Below are 21,692 nucleotides of genomic sequence, written 5' to 3' on the forward strand. Positions count from 1 at the left end.
AACAGGAATTATGCTAGCACTAAACTGGGCTTTAGCTGTGCAGCCAGTTGTCATGGCCATCCTGTCTGACTCCTTATCTGGACACAGGCACTTTTCAGTGGTAAGTCTGACAGCAGAAATTATCTTAATGAAATATTACAGCTAAGAACCAAATTGGCACAACTGTATATAACCACAGTAATAGCATGGATCCAGCCCATGTAGGATAGCAGGCAACGAATTAGTGGACAAACACGCAGAATGCGCTATTAATCATGAACATGTTGACCTAGGAATCCCTTTAAGGAAAGTGGAATTTAAACACCTAATAAAAAATGAGCTAAGGAAGGAATGGTAAGAATTGTGGGCAAATGAAACGAAGAGGAAAAATTCTGAGAAGTATGTCCAGCACTTGACAATGTTGATATAATCCAGGGCCCTGAGAGGAAGAGCAAAATGGCTCTATTTAGAATTCTAACAGGGCACTGTAGAATTAAGTGGTAATTTATTTCTAATTAACATGCACAAAAATGGATTATGCATAACAGGTAAGGACCAGGAAATGATAGATCATATCCTTTGGGGCTGTAAAGACTGTATCTGTGAAAGGATGTGTTTATATAGAAAACTCAGAGGCCTTAAAGTAACAAAATTTTCCTTGTAACATCTATCAAGAATACAAGGAAAAAAGCTCTTCTGCAATTCTTTAAGAACATTGGGAAAGGTGTGAGACCCTAAGTCATGAAAGAGATGCAAAGTACAGAGCCTGGTAGTCAGACTCAGGAAGTGAGTCTCCTATGTCACAAAACCAAAGAAAAAGAAGAAGGGTGTTGCAATGTGGAGGTCTGCAAGTCACTCTCTGGGCCTAGTGAGGAGAGAAGGAAGAAACCCAAGTGGAAGGCAGAATCCCTTGGATACTGACCTTGAAGGAAGGGGTCTACCCCAAGGGGTGGTGGAGAATGAAGCCTGCAGAGGGCGAAGTAGAAAGAAGCCCAGGGAAGCAGCAGCGAGCGCTGAGATGGTACAGACCTTGGCTGCTAGTTGTAGAGTCCCTTGACTGGAGCCTGGAGTAGCAGAACACAGATTCCCCTACCAGCCACTGGGAGAGTGACACACCCTTCAATCAGAAGACTGCCTAGAACGGCACCCAGACAGCAGGTCTGGGGAGACTTTGTTACCACAGATGGGGAAAACTGTATAGTGACCTGGCCGGAGGGCCCAGCCATGAAGAGGAAACACTGCCATTCTTAGAGAGCAAGAGGGGCTGTGGTGTTTGCTGAGAGAAGCAAGGGGATGTCAGAGCGGGCAAAGCTAATTCTCACACCCAGCCACAAGGAGGTGCCACAGCAGTGAGCATAAGCCGTTACGAGGGGCTACACCTTATTACCTTGGCACCAGTTATAAACAAGACTAAAAATCACACTACATCTGTCAAATTGAGACATGAATGAATCACCCTCTCCTTGTTTTAGTCGTTGTTTGGACAAGCAATGGCTAGGAGGTGGCAAACTGAGACTGCTGCTTAGTATTACAATGGCTTATTTGTTTTACCTCTGAATCTATACCAGGGCCTTGTATGAGAGAAAAGGGTGGTATGACAGCAATACTCTGCCAGGGAAAATAGCGCAATTACCACTTTCCGTTCAGATTGTTACCTCAGGGGCAGAGACCCTGTACTGGATTTGCTTCAGGTAGTAGCAGAGCTCTTCACATCAGGAGGCGCTCAGCACTATGGTAGTGCTAGAGCTATTTCTTTTGCCCATTTTTATACTGTCGTGGCTTGTCATAGAAGCATTGACCTCTTGGGCAGGTCAGTTAAGGCCTCAATGAGTTAATAGCCCTTTTACTTGAGGGCCTCAAAGCTTTCAGCCAGCTATTAACATTCCCCACCAATTATACCTAAAATAACCCATGGATGACCAGAAGAGTTCATGTAGCTTCATATCTAAATATCTAATTTTTTATTTCTCATGCCACCCAGGTTTATTCATCTCCATTATTTAGACGAGTGGTGGGCAACCTGTGGCCCGCCGGCCACACGCAGCCCGTCAAGGTAATCCACTGGTGGGCTGCCAGACCGTTTATTTACACTCACACGGCCACCTGCAGCTCCCAGTGGCTGTGGTTCACCGTTCCCGGCCAATGGGAGCTGTGGGAAGCAGTGCAGGCTTTCCCTGCTGCCAGAGCCTTTGCCCACTTCCTCCCCTTGCCAGAGCCTTTCTCCACTGCTGGAGTCTTTTCCTGCGATGGGGAGAGGCTCAAGCACCACACTGTGGACACACACAGCTAAAAATTGCAGTGTACACATGAAGACGTGGCTTAGGCAAGTAGAGCCATGCAGGGTACATACCCCAATACATATCCATACCATTCACGGTGTCTGTACTTTACTTACCTAAGTCATGTTAGCCTGGGATGGGGGGCTAATGGGGTACACGCTGCCAAAAGAAGTATACAGTGTAGGCATAGCTTCATGTACAAAGACATTTTTGGTTTGGAGTCTTTAATGGATATTACTCCATATAACAAATGTAACACATCATTTAGCACCATTAAAATCTTCTTTTAATGTGCATTTTTACAAGTGCAGCTTTCAAATGGAATAACTCCATTAAACTGAATTTGTAATTGATTGGCAGTGGTAAGTACAGGACACGGCAGTACAACACGCATTAAGAAAATCCCCATCTTGCCCAGTACCCTCCAGTGTAAAAAATATGAACCACTTCTCTTTTCTTTGTCACACAGAGGCCATTTCAAGCCTTTGTTACCTGCAATCACAAAGGTATAGACTACAAATACCCATGGTAATTTGTGCCTCATTTGAGTTTCCATGGAAACTGTGTTTATGGCATTGCTGAGTTATTGGAAGAAAAAATGAGTTATAAATAATAAAGAGGCTAATGTTGTTTCCCTTGGTCTTGCTGAACTGCTTCAGGCATCAAGACAGATGAATTGGATAGAAATGGGAGGTAGCAGCTGTAACAGCAATGCTTATTATAGTCTGTGCTTTATTACTGGAAAGCCCGCATTAGTGTTAAAGCTTCATAATGCGACGGTACCAAATTACCTTTTATTAACCATTATAACTACTGAAGATCTGACCTTTTTTAGAAATAATTGGCTGTGCTATTTTCACTCTAGTAATTTGCAGATTCCAACACGTCTTTAGAAAAAGAACTCCATTTCAGTTTTGGTGTGCATGTTGCTTGTCTTTTCTCTGTTATCCTTCAGGCAGAGGGGATTGGTTGTTTATTTATACTCCTATTCTGGAGTCCTCCGGGTATTATAGAATATGCCTATCACACCTACTTTAATTTTGTTGATATATGGAGCCTTTTTTATATATATTTTTCCCCAAAGAAGAGCAATTCGCTCTCCTACCACAACCAAGTTATTTTGTACAGACAATGCTTCCTTTCCTCTCCTGTTGCAAAATCAAATGGCTCCAGCTTATTGCATGCTTTACTGTGGACACATATTTGGCCTGACTTTCAGAAGGGTTGAGCCCCCATAGCTCCAGCTAAAGCCAATGGGATCTGCAAGTGCTCAGCACCTTGGAAGTTGGTGCAACAGGGACCAAACCTGTGAGGTGCTCAGCGCCTCAAACCCTTGTTGAAATCAGTAGGAGCCAAGGGTATCCTGCTTTTTGCAGGAAGTGCTCAGTGCCTTACAGGATCAGGCCCATTAGTTGTGTCTAGAGCCTGAATTTAAAACCCAGATCCAAACACCCACATATTTTGAATCTGGATTCCAATCTGAACTTTGCAATTCAGCACATCACTAGTTGATTCCAATAACACACAGTATCAGGCAAATGGCCCATTTCAGTATCCTGCCTTTGAACAGGTCCGTCAGAGAAAAGTATAAGAAACCATATAATGGACATTTATAGAATAACCATATCCACAAGAGAAGTTTCTTCCTTAGCCCAAGCTATTAGGTATTGTCTTGTATTCTAGAACACCAAGGGTATTTTTTATCCTTTACAAATCCTATTCTCTGTTGTATCTGGAAAGGGAATGGCTACTATTCTGATTCATAGAAAGGTCCTATATTTAGATGTTTCTAAGCTCTTGACCTCACCAATATCTTGTCAAAGAGGCAGAATGGTCTAGTGGTTAGAACACTGGATTGCCACATTGGTAATTACATGCGAAGTTACCTTATTTGCACCTGCAAATGTTTGCTTGTGCGTGCAACTTTGCTGAAGGTGTGGCATTGTAATTTGCAGGTGCTGCATTGGAGACTGTGACCCTAAGAGCTCCCCAGTACCAGCTGGTACACTGTTGCCATGATATATACCCAAAAGTTGGCATGAAATATATCATTGGAAAACTAACAACTCACTGATCACTAATTTTCTTGTATGATGTACATATGGTAAGCCTACAAAAGACTTAGTAGATATATGCTGGAAATATGAGACTAAAATGTGTTTAAACCAGATATCTCAGAGGAATTGATAAATAGGTTTTCTCCAGACAAACAGCTCAAACCAGGTGTGACCAAATTCAGTAGGTTATTCATTTGTATCAGAGGTTGCAGGAAAAGGTAGATCATTAAAAGGGGAGACAACTGCCTGAAGGCTACACCAGATAGTGTGGCCTCCCCACCCAGCAGGGGAAAGGAACTTCATCTGGGGATACATTTCAGACAAATATATTTCAAAGGTTTACTGGACAATAAAGAGAGGGGGAAGCAAAACCCTAAGTTATCCTTCTCTTGAGGAGTCAAAGAAACCCAGTGCTTTGAGCTCCATCGATGGGTCCTCGCCAGAAGGTCTGGTCAGCCATGCTGGAAAATAGACTTGGTGAGAAATAATTCTTTGAACAAGACTGTAATTTGCTAAAGCAGGTTTTAGTCTTAGAAGCATATATTTACTTTTGTTTGCTTGTAACCCTTTCTATCTCTATTCCTTATACCCTTTCTATCTCTATTCCTTATACCCTTTCTATCTCTATTCTTTATATACTCTATCACTTAATCCTATGACTTTGTTTAATCCACTTGTTTTACTTTTACTACAAACCAATTCAATATGCTAACTAAAGGGAAGGATGTATTAATTCCAGTTAAGCTAACAACAGCAGTGTATTGTCTCTTTAAAAGGCAGTGAACTTCATGACTTCTATGAGTGTTCAGTAAGGGGGCTGGACACCACAAGGCAGACAGTTTTGGGGAAATTCGGGACTACGAAAGGTGTGACCCTAGGCATCCCTGTATTCACAACTTACACACTACTGCAATAATATCTGTAAAAAATGTGTCTTCTGGGGTATCATGAAAGTTAGTAACACTCTGGTTATTGTAAAATGCATATGTTAATGTTATATGCGCTGTTACTGGTAAGGCCCTACATGAATTGTGAGATGATTGCCAAAAAATTGCAGCTGAGTTGCAGACAAGCCATGGAAAATCATGGAAAAGTAATAATGGACTTTATTACCACAAATAATACGGTCCATTATTACTTTTCCATGATTTTCTGCTGTCGGCCGCCTAGGGCTGAGAGCAGCAGCCCAGGGCTGACAGCAGGCGCTCATGCTCTCAGGCCTGGGGTGGATAGAGCTCCCACTGTCAGCCTTGTGCATGGTGTGGCTCCTGCTGTCAAAACCGTGGTGGAAGTCTACTATTGCATATTCCACAGGAGCTCAAGTTAAGTAAGGTCTTCGTTATTAGAACACGTTTAAGACCAGACAGCCTAGCCTAGATAAAGGTGATAAACAGGTTTGTCCTAGACAAAGGAATGTGTGTTTATCTCAATTTACTTATCAGCAGTAAACAAAGCCATCAAGCTAAACCAGCTGGGTTATCCTAATCTTGAATTTCAGAGACAGAGAGTTAACATGGCTACTGTACCCCAAAGAAACACAGGAGACTGAAGCTCCAGGTGGCCTTCCTGACTTTAGGAGAAAGACATCCCTTTGGGGATATAAGGAACAGAGAGAGACTCCGTCTTTACCCTTCACCTTGTTGGCCTGGGTGAACCCCAAAATGCCACACAGGGTGTTTGGGTCAATCTGCAAAAATAACTGGGTGGCGAAATCCAGGGTGTGTCTTGTGTGCTTGTAAGACTGGCTGTTAGTGTCACAGCTTTGAGCTACAGCAGCTTAGCACTCAAAGCACCCAGACCTGCAGGGCAGGCAGTGACACAACTCCTTACTGGTCTGGGTTGAATCCCAAAGCATCACAGAGGTCTAGTTTTAAAATATTGAGGTAATGAAGGTGAGAAACAAATTTATAAACTATCCATTGTTAGACTAAAATGACAACTTTCATATCCTTGAAATACACACGTTTCCTAATAGCTTATTAAAATCAATGAATTAAATATTGCTTCCCCTCACCCATTCCCTGTAGAGATATGCTTGTTGTAATGTAACTTAAGGCTTTTGCCCTTGCAAACTGGTAATTCATTTTATTGCTCTCAGCAAATTAAAAATACTTTTATGGATGTCATTTAAAAGAGAAAGTTGTTAATGATTCAAACTTTGGGCTTTTTCAGTAAATTGATGGTATCATTTTGGAGCACTATTCCATAGGTTGGGGTACTAGCATTCTTTAAAAAAAGAATATGTAAAGCTTTATGATCACAATTTCCAAAAATGGATTGCCAGAGTTCGGTTTTTCAGTCCACATTTAGGCCCTTACATCAGTAGCCTTGTTTTTATTTCCATTGAAATAAACAGGAGCTGCTGGAAGCTCTGTATCTTTGAAAATCAGGGCAATGTTTTGGATACCTAAATAAGGGTTTAGGAGTAGAAAGAGGCAGGCCCATCTAAGGCCATGTCTACACTACAGACCTTACAGCGACACAGCTGTACGGCTCCAGTTGCGCCACTGTAAGGTCTCCCATGTAGCCACTCTATGCTAGAGGGAGAGAGCTCTCCTGCCGACATAGTTAAACCCCAATGAGTGTCGGTAGCTATGCCAGCAGGAGAACGTCTCCCATCGACATGGCACTGTGCACACGTGCTTTGGTCGGTGAAACTAATGTTGCTGAGTTAGTGTTTTTTCACACCCCTGACCAATAAAAGTTTTACCAACAAAAGTGGTAGTGTAGACACAGCCTTAGTGATAACTTCTTAATATTTCTAGACGTGTAGCAGAGGCCTGGTGTTTTAAGCTTTTGTGTTCTATTTCTGGCATTCAGAGAGTGATCCTGGGGAAGTTACTTAACTACGTGACTCCATTGGTCATGCCTCATGCCCACACACAGAAGAGGGAAGAAACAGTTGTGGGGGTACTGAGTATATGGCCTGGAGAGAGTTTTCCATTCCACATGCAGATCCAGTCCCTGTGATCTCTCCACTACCCTAGTATATGTAGGGTCTGTGATGGCTTCATGATTTAGGGCCTGACTCATAGCCCATTTAAATCAATGGGAGGCAAATGTGCATTCCACACAGTTTAGAATGACTGTAGAAACACTTCTATAGTCAATAGTATCTATTTTACATTTACTACTGATTATTAGAGTTTAAAGGGTGTAGTTACAAATGTTTAATTGCAAGCATCTTGTCTTTAAAGGAATGTATTAGTTACAGAAAAATCTTACAGCCAGACAGCCTTCTATAGGAATTGTCATTTTTTTCTTCAGGCCAGATAAATTTTCTTTCAGCAATGTCTGAACACACACAGAGGCAGCTTAGGTTAGTCACAAATGTGATTACCTCAAGGGTTTCCTACAGCATGTAACATTTGAGACCCTGTATCTTATTTAATGAGTGGGGGCTTAGAATTAAATGTATCTGTCCATTAGTAGGGCTAGCACACTCCTGTTTAAGCAATTAGTGGAATCCTGAAGCAGTCTAGCTCACATGTTGTTAGTGTTATATTGTGATCTATTGCAGCATTGCTAATTGTGTTTTGAAACATTGATTTTAGGAAAGAGATGGAGTACACTATATTAGAAAGCAGTTGGACCTTGGCAGAAATGTACTGCATATATTGGGAGGGAAGTCAAGATTGGCATGTACTCGTATTCCATGGGGAAAGTGTAAACACTTGTTAATTATAGAGGAAACTTAACTACAGAAGTAGCTTGAGAGACAAATCCAAATTTCTAAACAAAAACAAACAAACAAAAAAATCCAGCATGCTTTAAGACAAACTCAACAGATATTTTGAGATGGGTCCTGCAGACATCTTTCCCTTTTCAATGAACTTTGGTACCACCTCCCCCAGAAGGCAAATAGGCTGGACACTGGCCAGTACTCCCTCCTCAGTACATTACTGTTGCTCTGAGTTGCAATTGGGAGGCATGGCTTGAATGCAAAGTAAGACATGTCTTACCATCTCTTCCTGGCCAAAGTCTGCACAAACCTTAGCAAGTTTGCATGGGAATGCAAACTAATATCACCATACTGAAGCACTCTTCTTTCACCAGCATACGCACAATGTTGCTGAAGATGGATTGTTAGTACCCTATAAATGGATGAGAAGTAGTGAATGATTGCTTAATAAAAACAGACATGAGATGGGCAAAAGAAACTTTTAAATATTCCTCGATGTATTTTTATAGTCAGACTGTGATAACAGCCCTCACTGATGTGTACATAGTATATGTAGCCATGAGAATAGCTACAGCCGTGAAGCTTGCTGCTTCTCTCAAACTGCCTGCACTCCCAACCAGACTCCCTAGCCAGTGAAAGACAATAGAGGTTAATGTTTGAATCAGGCCCTATTTCAGACAGCCAGTTTCCTCATTCTCCGGAGGTACAGAGGACACCTCTACCTCCTTTCCTCACTCACTACTTGAGAGCTGCTGCAACTTTCTGAAGTCACCAAAAGGGGGACACACATATCCTGCTGCAGAATTTGTTTTAAATTATTTAAAAAAAAAAAAAAAGTCTGTTCCAATTGGAATTTGTACCCAAGAAACCCTTTCTTTTGCTGTTTTCTGGGGCCACAGTGCTGACTAGTATATTTGTCCTTCCATGGGCTCTTATAGCATGGAGCGTGCATGGGAGTATAGGATGGGTGACCTGGTGGCAGCAGCAGGGCTGCTGTCACAGGTGGCATGTTAGGCAATAATGTGAAGGTAGCAGTGAGAACAGATGCCATTGTACCACTTTGATTTTAATCACTTCTCTTTGGATTTCCAGAAGTGTAAGTGCTGTATGCATTTAGCTTTCCAAAGCCTACCGCTATCCTGAGCTCTTCAGTGATGTCCACTGTGCAGAATGTATTTGATCCAAGCTAACAGGGGTCTAAATTCAGACTATGCTTAAGAGCAATTTCATTATAATATATAAATATATTTAAACATCTATTTGGGGCTGTTGTATACATCTCAGCTACTCTTTCCTTAAAGTGTGGCTCTTCTCTTGCAAGTATATGTGAGATCTGCTCCTTGAGAGTATTCAGGGTCAGATCTGCTGACATCAGTGACAAAATTAAGTTTCCATTGCTTTGAACAGACGTTAGACCTATCGGTATGACAGAGATCACATTCACTGGGATTCTATTTCTTCTTGTCAGTCAGCCACACAATATTTTTACTAAGATCTAATCAGTTACAATGCAAAGCCATTATAGCCACCAAGATCTTCAGGAAAAATATGGCCCAAATCCCACAGACCACTGCCACCTTCCTGCTCCTTCAGTGCCCCATCACCAGCTCTTTCTTGTGCCATACTGTTAACTAAACCATTGCCCCATCGCACAGAGCCACGTAGTGGGTCTAAGTGCTGAATTCATCCATTAACTTATGCAACAATTTGTCAAATTCTGGTAGGCGTCCTGGGGAAAATGACATGTACAGCAGATGGACTGCTCTCTGCCTCTGCTCCTCTCCACTACACAATGGCCGCAACTGTCCTTAATTCTAAATGTGCTTTGGCCAGGGCATATGACATCTAGCAACTTTTCTCTCTCTGCAGCTCTCACAAGCCCTTTTAAGCATGATTCAAAAGCTTCTGTTCCCTCCCAAACCACAATTAGCTCAATGCAAAGATCACCAAAGGGATAACATAGTCCTATTAGCATTAAAAATGTTAAATAGTTGAAACAAAAATAAAAATGTGTCATTGTCAGTGTGAGGTTTCTATTGGCATTACATTGTGTTTTCTATACAATAGTTCCCATATATCCAATAGGATTTCCAAATGAACTTGACAATTTCATAGTACAACAATATACATACAAGAACTGGGAAATGTTTTAGGAAAGAAGAACCTGAGCATCGACTTTAGCTACTTTTTTATGCTTTAATCTTCCAGCCATTTTAAAATGTAATAAAAGGTTTATGATGCAAAACATAGACTTAAGTCTTTGAACTTTTCAAATCAGGACTTTTTAACCAGAACTGGTCAAAATGTCAGTTTGCACAAAATAGTTTAGCAGCTTCATGCAATTTGAGAAGTAGAGGGCAGCAAGAGAAATGCCAACTGACCTTGAACACACAGAAATTTGGCATTATAATATCCAACTTAATTTTGTCTATGACCTTTAAACTGCCCATTTGGATAACTCATTCTTTGGGATAGTAGATGGGGAAATTCATTTAGGATTATTGCACCAAATGCATTTGGAAATAAATGTTCTTGATTCTAAAGGTGCATATAAAGATTCAGAAACTGCAGCTTGGGGTGGTCTGATCACCTCTATATAAAATTAATATGCAATACAAGATATTCCTATGAGGAATAGGAGAGCTGCCCAGAATAAAGAATCTACTCATAACCAAGCACCGGAGATTCAGGGAATTTGATCTGAGTACAGAATTTGCTGCTTTAACTGGAGCATTTAACTGTAACATTATTTGTACGTGACTACATCTTCATTGTATAACTAATGATAAAGCTATATGTATGATAAAGTCAGAACACCACATGAAAACTGAAGAAACTAAATCTAAATGACTTCAGATTTCCCTAGGAAGAACTTCAGGATTTTGTGAGCTCCTGAACAAAATCAAAACAATTAACATTCAAGCATTTTGTTTATTTACAAAGAAGTGTCTCGTAGACACTGCAGAATCTCACAGAAGAACCTTTTCAGTAGTCACTGCTCTGTGTCTATATTTACATACCTATGCTAATATATACACAAGCTCACTTCAGTATAACTTTCTGTCCACATGCACACACAGACCCCAGTCCTGCACCAAGCTCCATACAGGCAATCCCCAGCACCTGCATGGGAACCAATGACTTCAGTGGAGGTTTTACTGCACATAGCTCCTTTCAGGACAGGGGTCAGTTTGTGAGCCCTTAAGGGATTTTAACTTTTACTTGCTTTCTGAGGTGCTATGCAGACTGATGGAGATAAATAACTATAATAATAAATTGTCATGGAACCTTGTAATTCCACCTGTCCTGAAGAAAGAGAGCAGACTTTTGTTTAATGGAATTCAGCAATTTGCCCTTTTAGGACAGCGAATCCCTTGCAGGACTGTAAAAAGCCTACAACTAATGTTTTTTCGCTACCTCTAGGACGTATGAGAAGGAAGAGATTTAAAGCACAAATTTCAATATTATTAATAACAACCTAGATTTTTCTAAATCCACCATTTAGTCTTCAAATTCACACTAATGTTGTTTATAATAATGATATAAAATTTTTAAGGGGAAAATAGGAATTGGAAAAAATCTTCAACAGCAACAATTATTTGTATCATTTTTTGTGATAGAAAAGCTGTTGGATTTACTAATCCTTAAAAACAGACTGATCAGCTGTACAGCTACTTTCATTCCCAGTAGGGACCTGCTCCAAAACCCACAAGTCAATAGGATTCTTTCTATCAACTTTAGTGGGTGCTGGATTAGACCCTAGATGAGCTGCTCTGTTCTCTGAAACATCCATAGGGGATTTCTCCCCTCCCCCTAGATACAGGTTCTGACTTTCTAAAAAGTACAAGCAATTTTTAAATTTCTCTTCGAGCTAGATTGTGTCACACTGAGTAGTACCTTACTCCACAAGCAGTCCTATTGACTTCATTGGGACTACTCACAATGTATGGTACTGCTGAATGTGAGCAAAGGTATCACAGTGTGGTTCCTGAGGATTCTTTCTTCTAACAGCTATCTTAAAAACCTTTGCTAAAAGGGGCTTTCCCCCCTGCTGTTTAAATTAAAGCTGTCACTGCTTTTTCGAATGCAGTGTCGTAGCGTGTCCATCCCAGGATATTAGAAAGACATGGTGGGCGAGGTAATATCTTTTAATTTTTGACTCATTAGATTGAAGGAGTAAGGAGGCAGATCTGGGATTTTTTTTAAATGAAGTTCACGTCTCCAGAGCTACTCAAACCACTAGAAGAAACCCCGACACATTAATCCTGTGTTGAATTTGCCTCACTGGGTTCTTCTAAACGTCGTCTATTATTCCACAAAAATATTCAGTTAATTAACAGTGAAAAAACAAAATGAGAAATTAGGCAAGAATTATAATGAGATCAATATGTTACTGGTAAATTAGGCAAAGGATTAGGAAGCAATAAGAGTCTGAATTAGGAAAGGGTTTCGGTGGGGGGGGGTTAATTGTTCCCTATCTCCTATCCTTCTTTGTAAGTTGTGCTATTAAACTGAATTCCTTTGGGGCAGGAACCTCCCTCTTCTCTGACTGTAAAAATGTCTTACCACATTTCTGGAAGCATTACAAATATATGATGATGATTGATGTAATGATGACTGTTACAACTTCAGGGTAAGGAGAGTTCAGTATGCCTCTCAGAAAATGCCAGTCTCCAACTTGGTTGTGATCCAGAATTTTCTTTCTAAATAGGGGTAAAGAATTAGTGTATTTCCCACCATCACCTAATCTTTGATTTCTTCCAGCCTGTAGGATACTACCTACAGTATGGGGTGTTACAAATAAGGGGAAAAGTCTTGCCTTTAACTGGCCCTCTTCAGCTCCTGTTGACATCATGAGTGGAGCAAGAATGCATCCAAGGCTAGATTATAATACCATTTATTCAACCTGGTGATGCTCCACTGGAACATAAGAATGGCCATACTGGGTCAGACCAAAAGTCCATCTATCCCACTATCCTGTCTTCTGACAGTGGCCAATGCCAGGTGCCCCAGAGAGAATGAACAGAACAGGTAATCATCAAGTGATCCATTCCCCATTCCCAGCTTCTGGCAAACAGAGGCTAGGGACACCATCTTTGCCCATCCTGACTAATAGCCATTGATGGACCTATCCACTAGGCAATCAACTTAGAATTAATTTGAGTTTCCACATGGAAGAGAGGATGAACCTTTTCTTCTCAAGCAGAAATATGATTAAGTTTTTCTTTTTCACCTTGTCCTACAAAGAGAAGATATCCAGGAATTATAGCAGCATCAATGCCTTTTCACATTCCAGCCTTTTGAAGAATATCCTTCATTTCCTCATTCCCCCACCCTTTCTTTCTAATGGTTCCTTCACCTACTGGGACCAGTTCACTTGGTTTAGTTGATTCCTTACTTATTCAATACATCTCACTTGTGTTTAGTGAAAGGTCTTGTCAATAGGGATTGAGTGCATCTTAATAAAGTTTCAGGAAGGCTTCCATTCCTTCTTTTTTAATGAAGTCATTTTCTAATACTCAGTCTTTTTATAACCTCATGCTTCTTTTTCAGTGCAAAGACTTGTTGAGCTGACAAGACTATGTTTCTTTTCAAGGTTTCAGAGCTTTTCCCAAGGTAGCTACAACTAAATGAAAAGCAGCAGCACACAAAATAGCCTTGCAAAATGCTTTTGCAATTTTAAAGGGTTATGGTTCTGGGCCAGTTCCTAGGTATGTAATTAAAAAGATTACTCAGAATCTGTAGTTAAAATGTGCCAAATTTATTTCAGGTGGTACTTCATGGAGGTCAGACTTTCACTAATGATTAATTTGCTCCAATATGCTTTATACAAAGTATTGAAATTGAAACATAAATCCAAAAATAACTATTTTTGTTCACCTCTTCAAAAGGCTCCAGAAGGAAAGCACCTGCTTTAATAAGCAGGAGCCATTTGTTAGTTACAGTGTAGTCATCTAGAATTCCTAGGAGATGAGGAAAGATTAAATGAAACTATCTGTGTTATGTATGTTTGATATTGTCATGGCAGGAGTCATCAGGGTGGAACTGTTACACATAGTTTTCCCATTTTTTCCCCAAGGTGTATGAGCAAGATTTTGGTCTTGGAAGACATGGTATGTGTTAGTTTTGGGTTATTCATGGGCTTTGTAGAAGAAGCAGTATGAGAAGCAGGAAAATTTATTTTCTGAGCTGGTCTCTGATTAGAGTCAATTCTTGAGGTAGAGTTTCTCCCTAGGACTGCACATCGGTGTTAAGCTAAGATTTTTTAAAAGGGTTGCCCTGAAAGTTGTTTGACCATTTCTGTTCCAGGACTGGTTTGTATGTGTAACTAGAACAAGTTACACTTAGAACGTGCCTAGACTCTGCATCACCGATTTCTTCTCTACTCGGAAAAAGACCTGCAGGGCCCAAATATTTGCTACCTTTGGCAGAACCCTGAGAGTGGTATCAGAGACACTGGGGACAGAAGGGGGAACATTATAACCTAATATTTTCATGACTCTGCTTACTTTAAGAATAATCAATTCTGTTGCTACAGTAGTCTTTTCTTCAAGCCATTTCAGGACAAATTTTCAAAGGCTCAAAACTTGTCTGTAGTTTTATTCACCTAAGCCCAGATCCTGTGGTCCCACTGAGCTGTGTTCATTCCAGGACTGGAGAGGTGAGTTCCATGCTGCTCCCTGATCCTGGGGCCAGCTGTGGGAGCAGCCCCAGAGTCGGTCTAAGGGCATGTCTACACTTACCTCCAAAGTGATCAATCCAGCAGGGGTCGATTTATCATGTCTAGTGAAGACGCGATAAAATCGACCACCGAGCGCTCTCCCATCGACTCCAGTACTCCACTGGAGCGAGAAGTATAGGTGGAGTCGGCGGGGGAGCATGAAGACACCGCGGTAAGTAGATCTAAGTACATAGACTTCAGCTACGTTATTCACATAGCTGAAGTTGCATAACTTGATTGATCCCTCCCCCCACCCCAGTGCAGACCAGGCCTAAGTGTCTGTGGCCCCCAAGGAGCATTTTTGTCAGCTGAAGATCAGAACACAACACCACTTTTATGACCAGGCCATCTTTCACCCAGCCATACCCCCTATACTTGAGTTTGGCATAGACCTGTTACACAAGCTCAGTGCCAACTGGAAAGTCCATAGAGATTTTATAGCCTCCGCAGGTCACCAGAAGAGCATAAAGTCAAAAAAGAACCAAGGGTCTGTCCCCCGCAAAAAAACCTTTTTCATGCACATGATCTTGGGTTTATTTGTAAATACTGCATCTTCCCAGACAACTAGATAGTTAATCCTCTGACTATATGGTTTATATGTGCTAATAAAATTTAGCTCACAAACCTGGGATTTGGGGTACAGAAAAACTGGGTTGTGAAAAATTGCAGATGCAAAGTTAGAGTTTTTGAAAGCTTGGTCTTAAGTATCAGAGAGTAATTAAATAATCAGATACACTAAATGACAACCCACATTTTTGTTTTTTCCTTTTTCTGACATCCTTCACCTGATCTCTACTGCAGTGCGAACATATAACTTATAGCTGATCTAACAGATGGTACAGCTTGAGCTCAGCGTAGGCAGTAGTTAAACTGGCTGTGAATATCTGAATAGTCAGACACTATGCAAATGGTCTTTTGCATTCTCTCTCACACACAGGCTGTTTCATCACTGATAAACTCACATACTAATATGTTCATGGCCATCCAACATCTTGACAGATGAAAAGAGATGAATTAGCTGATTAGATTTTCTCTCTAATCAAATTTGGGAATAATTTGAAAATTGTTTTCTGCTCAAACTCTCCTTGGTTTTTTAGGTTATTTTGTTTGTATAAATAAATCCCCTTTTTCATTCATTCTTTGCAATAACTCTCCAAAACAGAATGGATTATTTCTGAGAGATGTTCATTAACGACCTTATAGCTCACAGAATACTAAGCACAATAGATAATTTTGTAAATGTGGCCTAATCTACCACTTTGGAAAACAGGAACAATCTGGTATACTATGTGTACCCTATGTCCTCATAAAGGGTCAAATTCTATCCGGAAACGAGCACGTGCAATTGTAATTGAAGCCAAAGGGAGTCTCATGCATGTATCAGAAGGTAGAATGTTGTCTTACTTTAGAGATGGGAAAAACTAGATGGGGACAGGGTAGCTATTTTCAGCGGTGCAAAACTGTGTTGGGAAGGTTCCCCAGTCCCGGCCACAAGAATTCATTTCCCTAAGGTCTGACAGTTTTGACTAAGTTGTTCCAGATTTGTTCTGTTTCTAATATCCATTTACAAGTGGGTAGCATTTAGATTTGCCTGGAGATACCCCTAGATGGATGTACCTGGTACAGACATCTTTGTGTGCTGTCTGTCCACAAGGAAGTCAGGTATGTTTATCACCTAACCTATGCCCAGAGAGAGAGATGGCATCATGTTCTGATGCTATTGGAATCCATGTGCTTTTATATACACAAAAGGAGGAGAAAAGAGGAAACAAATGAGCACACAGTTAGCACAAAATCAAGGTGTTCACAACAAAATTAATCAAGACAGCAAGGGATGTGAAGAGAAGAAATTATTTAATTTCTTATACGCCACTGCTAGAAGCCTGGGTAATAAACAAGAGGAACTGGAATTGCTCATTTATGAGCATAATTTCAAGCTAGTTAGCATTACAGAAACCTTGTGGGAAGATTTCCATGATTGGAATGTTAAAATCAACAATTATAGCCTATTTCGGAAGGATCAAATGAGCAAAAGAGGAGGGTGAGTGGCCCTCTGTCTTAAAAATGGCTGAACCAAGTGATTTTGAATGCTTGTGGATCAATGCCCTAACACAGAAGTGGGCAAACTACGGCCTGGGGGCTCCGCACGCTGCCCTTCAGACGTTTTAATCTGGCCCTCGAGCTCCTGACGGGGAGCGGGTCCAGGGCTTGCACTGCTCCACACATGCTATGGCTCCACATGGCTCCCGGAAGCAGCGGCGCATCTCCCCTCTGACTCCTACGCATAGGGGCAGCAAGGGGGCTCCGCACGCTGCCTCTGCCTGAAGCGCCACCCCCAAAGCTCCCATTGGCCAGGAACCATGAGCATTCATGGCCTGCCATACAATTTCCATACCCAGATGTGGCCCTCGGGCCAAAAAGTTGACCCACCCCTGCCCTAACAGATAAAGGTCAATTTCCCAACTGAAAATGTTGCATCCAACACAGGAGACTTCTGTACTGGACCTCATGTTGATAGATAAAGAGGAACTGATCACAGAACTAATAATTCAACCTAAATTAGGGTAAGTGATCATGATTTAATTAAATCTGTTATGTGCAAACAGAATAAAGCCCAAACCAGTATTGTGTACACTTGGTGCTTTCAAAGCTTAAAACAATTAAGAGCTAAGTCAATTGAGAGAGAACTTAAATGGAAAAATCTGAACTATAATTGGGAAGTTTCTAAGAACATTTTACTAGATCCTCAAAAAGCCACAATCAAGAAGAAAAGGCCTAAGTGGTTAAAAAACTAACCTGGATTTAGAGGTGAAGTGAAAGCAACTAGATATAAAACTCATAACAAATAGAAGAAAGGGGAAGTTGATAGTAATGAATATAAACTGGAAGCTAGGAATTGTAGAAAATTGATAAGGGATGCAAAAGGTGATAGCTATGGCTAGGTTAAGGACAAAAAGAAGGAGCTTAAGTATATTAGAAAAAAAGAAATCTTAATTACTAGATGATCTATTACTAGATGGAAATGATAGAATGGTCAATAATGCAGAAAATTATTCAATAAATATTTCTGTTATATATTTGGGAAAGGCCAGATGATGTATTCGTATCATATGATGTTGATGATGAAATACTTCCCATTCCAATACTAGCTAAGAAGGATGTTAAGCAGCCACTGCTAAAGCTCAAAATTTTTAAATCAGCAGGTCCAAATAAATTGCATCCAAGAGTTTTAGGAGAGCTGGCTAAGGAGCCATCTTGACTGTTAATTATGGTTTTCAGTAAGTTTTCAAACAATGGGGACATTCTAGAGGAAATCTAATGTTATGCCAATATTTGAAAAGGGTAAATGAGACAACTTGGGTAACTATAAGATGGTCAGGCTGACATCAGTCCTGGGCCAAATAATGCAATGGCTGACAGCACTTGATTAATAAAGAAATAAAAGAAAGTAATATAATTAATGCCATTCAACATGGGTTTATGGAACAGATTTTGTTAACCTAACTTGATATCTTTTTTGAGTGAGATTTGGTTGATAAAAGTAATAGTTTTGAAGTAACATACTTTGACTTTGTACCGCTCAACTTTCAGATTAAAAAAGCAGAATCATTCAAAATTAATATTGCAAACATTATATGGATTAAATACTTACTTGCTAATAGGTCTCACAATGAAACTGTAAACAGGGAATCACCACTGAGTGGATGTGTTTCTAGTGGGGTCCTGCACAGATCAGTTCTTGGCTCTACCCTATATAACATTTTTGTCAGGAAGGTTTCTTGGTCTAGGAAACGCACATACAGATACACTCTACATCTGGGTTAGAGTACTGGCCTGGGATGTTGGAGACCCAGGTGCAAGTTTCTCTTCTGCCTGACTTGGAAAAAAAATGTCATCCTCTGGTCAGCTCTAGAACATATGAGCTCCCGGTATGACACTGTGGCTAAAAAGGCTAATGTAATCATTGGATGTAAAACAGGGGGGATATCAAGTAGGAGGTTATATTACTGCTGTACTTGACACTGATGCAACCAGTACTGGGGTACTGTGTCCAGTTCTGGTATCCCCAGTGAAGGATGTTGGTAAATTGGAGAGGGTTCAGAGGAGAGCCATGAGAATGATTAAAGGATCAGAAAACCTGCCTTGCAATGAGAGACTCGAGGAACTCAAAGTCTTCAGCCTAACGAAGAGAAGGTAAAGGGATGACTTCATCATAGTATGCTCTTCAGTCTAGCCAAGCTGAAGTTAGACAAATTCGGACTAGAAATAAGGCACATATTTTTAACAGTGAGGTTAATAAACCTTTGTAACAGCTTATCAAGGGTTGTGGTGGGTTTTCGATCACTGGCAACTTTAAATTAAGATTGGCTGGTTTTCTAAAAGATATGCTCTTCTAGGTCAAATAGGAATGATTTGGGGGGAGTCCTGTGGCCTGTGTTACACAGAAGATCGGGTTAGAGGGTCCCTTTTGTCCTTAAACCCTACAAATTGATGATTATTACTTTTTTTAATCTACAGAAAGGAAGAGCACCAATGGGGTGGAGGAAAGGATTTGCTGGAATCATTTGTGTTTCTGTGGAGGACATAACTACTTGCCCAAAGGGGAAACTTACCGAGTATGCTCTGCAGCTTCCTAAAGCCGGTGTAGAAAGTCATCATTAAGGTTAGTTTTACATGTCTCAGCATGTCTTCAGCTGACTCAACCTAATCAAGAGCCCCAGGTTTGGGGGCTGTATTAAAGAAGTGCCATTTGCAAATCCATAGTTAAAGGTTGAGCATAAGCTACATTTGAAGAATGTTTAGAATAAGTCATTTTTTCCATTCTCCATAATGGAAAGTTTCTTCCTTACCAGAGGTTGACAAATAATATTCTCCTTCAAAAACATTCAGGCATTTTTGCCCACTTTCAATATGGCTACCAGTTTTTATTGTTTCCAGTGGGAGTGAAGCCAACCAGCCCTTAAGAACAATAGGAGATGTAAGATATTTTGAAAGAGGGAAATTATTTATGGAATTCTATGAAGAATATTAGCCTTTAATGTCTGCCAAAGGAAAAACAACAGTTATTAAGAGTAAAAAATGACCAATAGTCATAAAAATTTATTTTAAAAGAAACAATGCCAGTTGCCCCAGATCTACTCAACAATGGGAGCAAGGGGGAACATGATGACGAGGATGGTGGTAGAAATTGAGTGGGGGGGGAGTTTGTGTGGAGGTCAGGAGCTAGGGGAAACTGGCCAATACACTCTGGCTGCTTTCCTTTAAGCCATCTGGAGCACCGCAACCAAAGCACACTGGTGAATCTGGCTCTAAGAGTTCAATCTATGATTCTATGAATTAAAGAAAATAGATGTAAAGATATATTGCAGTTAAAACACACAAACAACCTCAACTCCACCTCTTCATGACACCATGAGGAAAAGAAAAAAAATGAAAAAGTAAGACTAATCTATCTTTAAAAACAGTTTAATCTAATATGGGACTAGAAACACTATTATACATTCATCATAATTGGTGCATAATGTATAGCATCACTACAGGGAACAGTTCATGTTGTTTAACTGAACATTTCCATATATTAACATGTTTGAATTTCTTTTAAATTTAATCTGAGCGCTCAATTTCCTGGTTTACAGTGCTTACGTTAGATATAATTACAACATCACTGTGCACATGAGTTACTGATAGGAACTGTCAGTCTGAACTCCAGTTGAAGAGTTCCCATTTGACTTTGCTCCAAAACACAAGGAACAGGTTGGAGAAAAAATGGTTGCTTTCAAGGCTCAGTCTCCACCTTTAACTTTTTGCCTACAGGCCAGATTCTCAGCAACCATACAAACTAAGCAGAGGAAGTCACTCAGATCTGTGCAAATGGATAAGGCTAAAAGGATTCATAGCTTCTGCTCACTGGTAAGGCAGAACTGTTTGGTTCTGAACCGAGGGGCACTACGGTTCCATTTCCACTTCTGAAGAGTCATGTGATATACATTATCCATTAGGCCACACTACAAACAAGGAAATGGTCTCTGGAGAAGATGAGACTGTAACTATCCATCTGAAACTCTACAATGGTGTTGCAGTTATTATAAATTATGAATATGCATCATCTAGGCAGCAGTCTTTCTAGTAAAGATTATACCAATAGTCTCCCTATCTAATAGAATACTTTTTAAATCACTTCATAAACAAAACCAAGTGCAGTCTGAAATGCATTATTTGTAAATATGTGTATACTAAATAGTTTGGTGGTATTTCTCTTTCACAAGAACTGCATTAGTTAAAACGTCAATTTGATGCTTTAATGCAATACCTTGGGTTTGATATTGTCTAATGCTTTCTGAAAAGAGAACTTTAGTATGTACTATAACAAAGAGTTAAGCACAAGAGTGGGGACGTGAAAGAGTAACTGTCCAGAATTTGCTCAGATCCTGATTACAGTATGTCCAGAGATTATCCATTAAAATAGAACTAAGACTACTGAGCTGGGTATAAGGATCAGCTAGTGTGGAAATGTCACCCCTTAAAGCACTGCTCTTATGGCTTACGTTCTGAGAATAATGTCATGAAAATGGCAGTTTAGCTACTAATGCACTTATACATAAACCAGGAATTCTGGAGACACAACTGGCTAATCTTGATGTCATTAGAATTGCACTGAGGGGGGATCTATTTTATTATACTGAAGACAACACCAACTAGGCATTAAGCTGTCTCATCCCTTACTAACACGTGATCTGCTAACTGTCAGCACATAGCTTTTGGTGCATTGTGCCAAATGAAATTCCAAATTTCTTCTAAGGAAATATCCACAACGTCATATCTTAAAGGAAAGAAAAATAACCAAACATATTAGCATGTAACAAAGTACAAACAATTCTGTGGACCAGTTTAAGTAAGTGCCCTTTCCCAACCAGCTCTAAAACAAAGTTCACACACTGTGAAGAGTCAAAAACTTACCCCCTTCTTGCCATTTG

At 40.3% G+C, this 21,692-nt stretch overlaps 1 long non-coding RNA gene across 1 annotated transcript in view; it reads left to right on the forward strand.

The window, feature by feature from the left end:
- Positions 1-20,716, forward strand: part of LOC123376899 — a 44,192-nt gene extending 23,476 nt beyond the window's left edge. The window contains exons 2-3 of the long non-coding RNA XR_006581991.1: positions 19,237-19,381; positions 20,533-20,716. This is a non-coding gene — a long non-coding RNA (uncharacterized LOC123376899). The remainder of the gene's footprint in view (positions 1-19,236; positions 19,382-20,532) is intronic.
- Positions 20,717-21,692: the final 976 nt, after the last annotated feature.

The sequence above is a fragment of the Mauremys mutica genome, chromosome 1 (assembly GCF_020497125.1).
Source record: "Mauremys mutica isolate MM-2020 ecotype Southern chromosome 1, ASM2049712v1, whole genome shotgun sequence".
Lineage (NCBI taxonomy): Eukaryota > Metazoa > Chordata > Testudines > Geoemydidae > Mauremys > Mauremys mutica.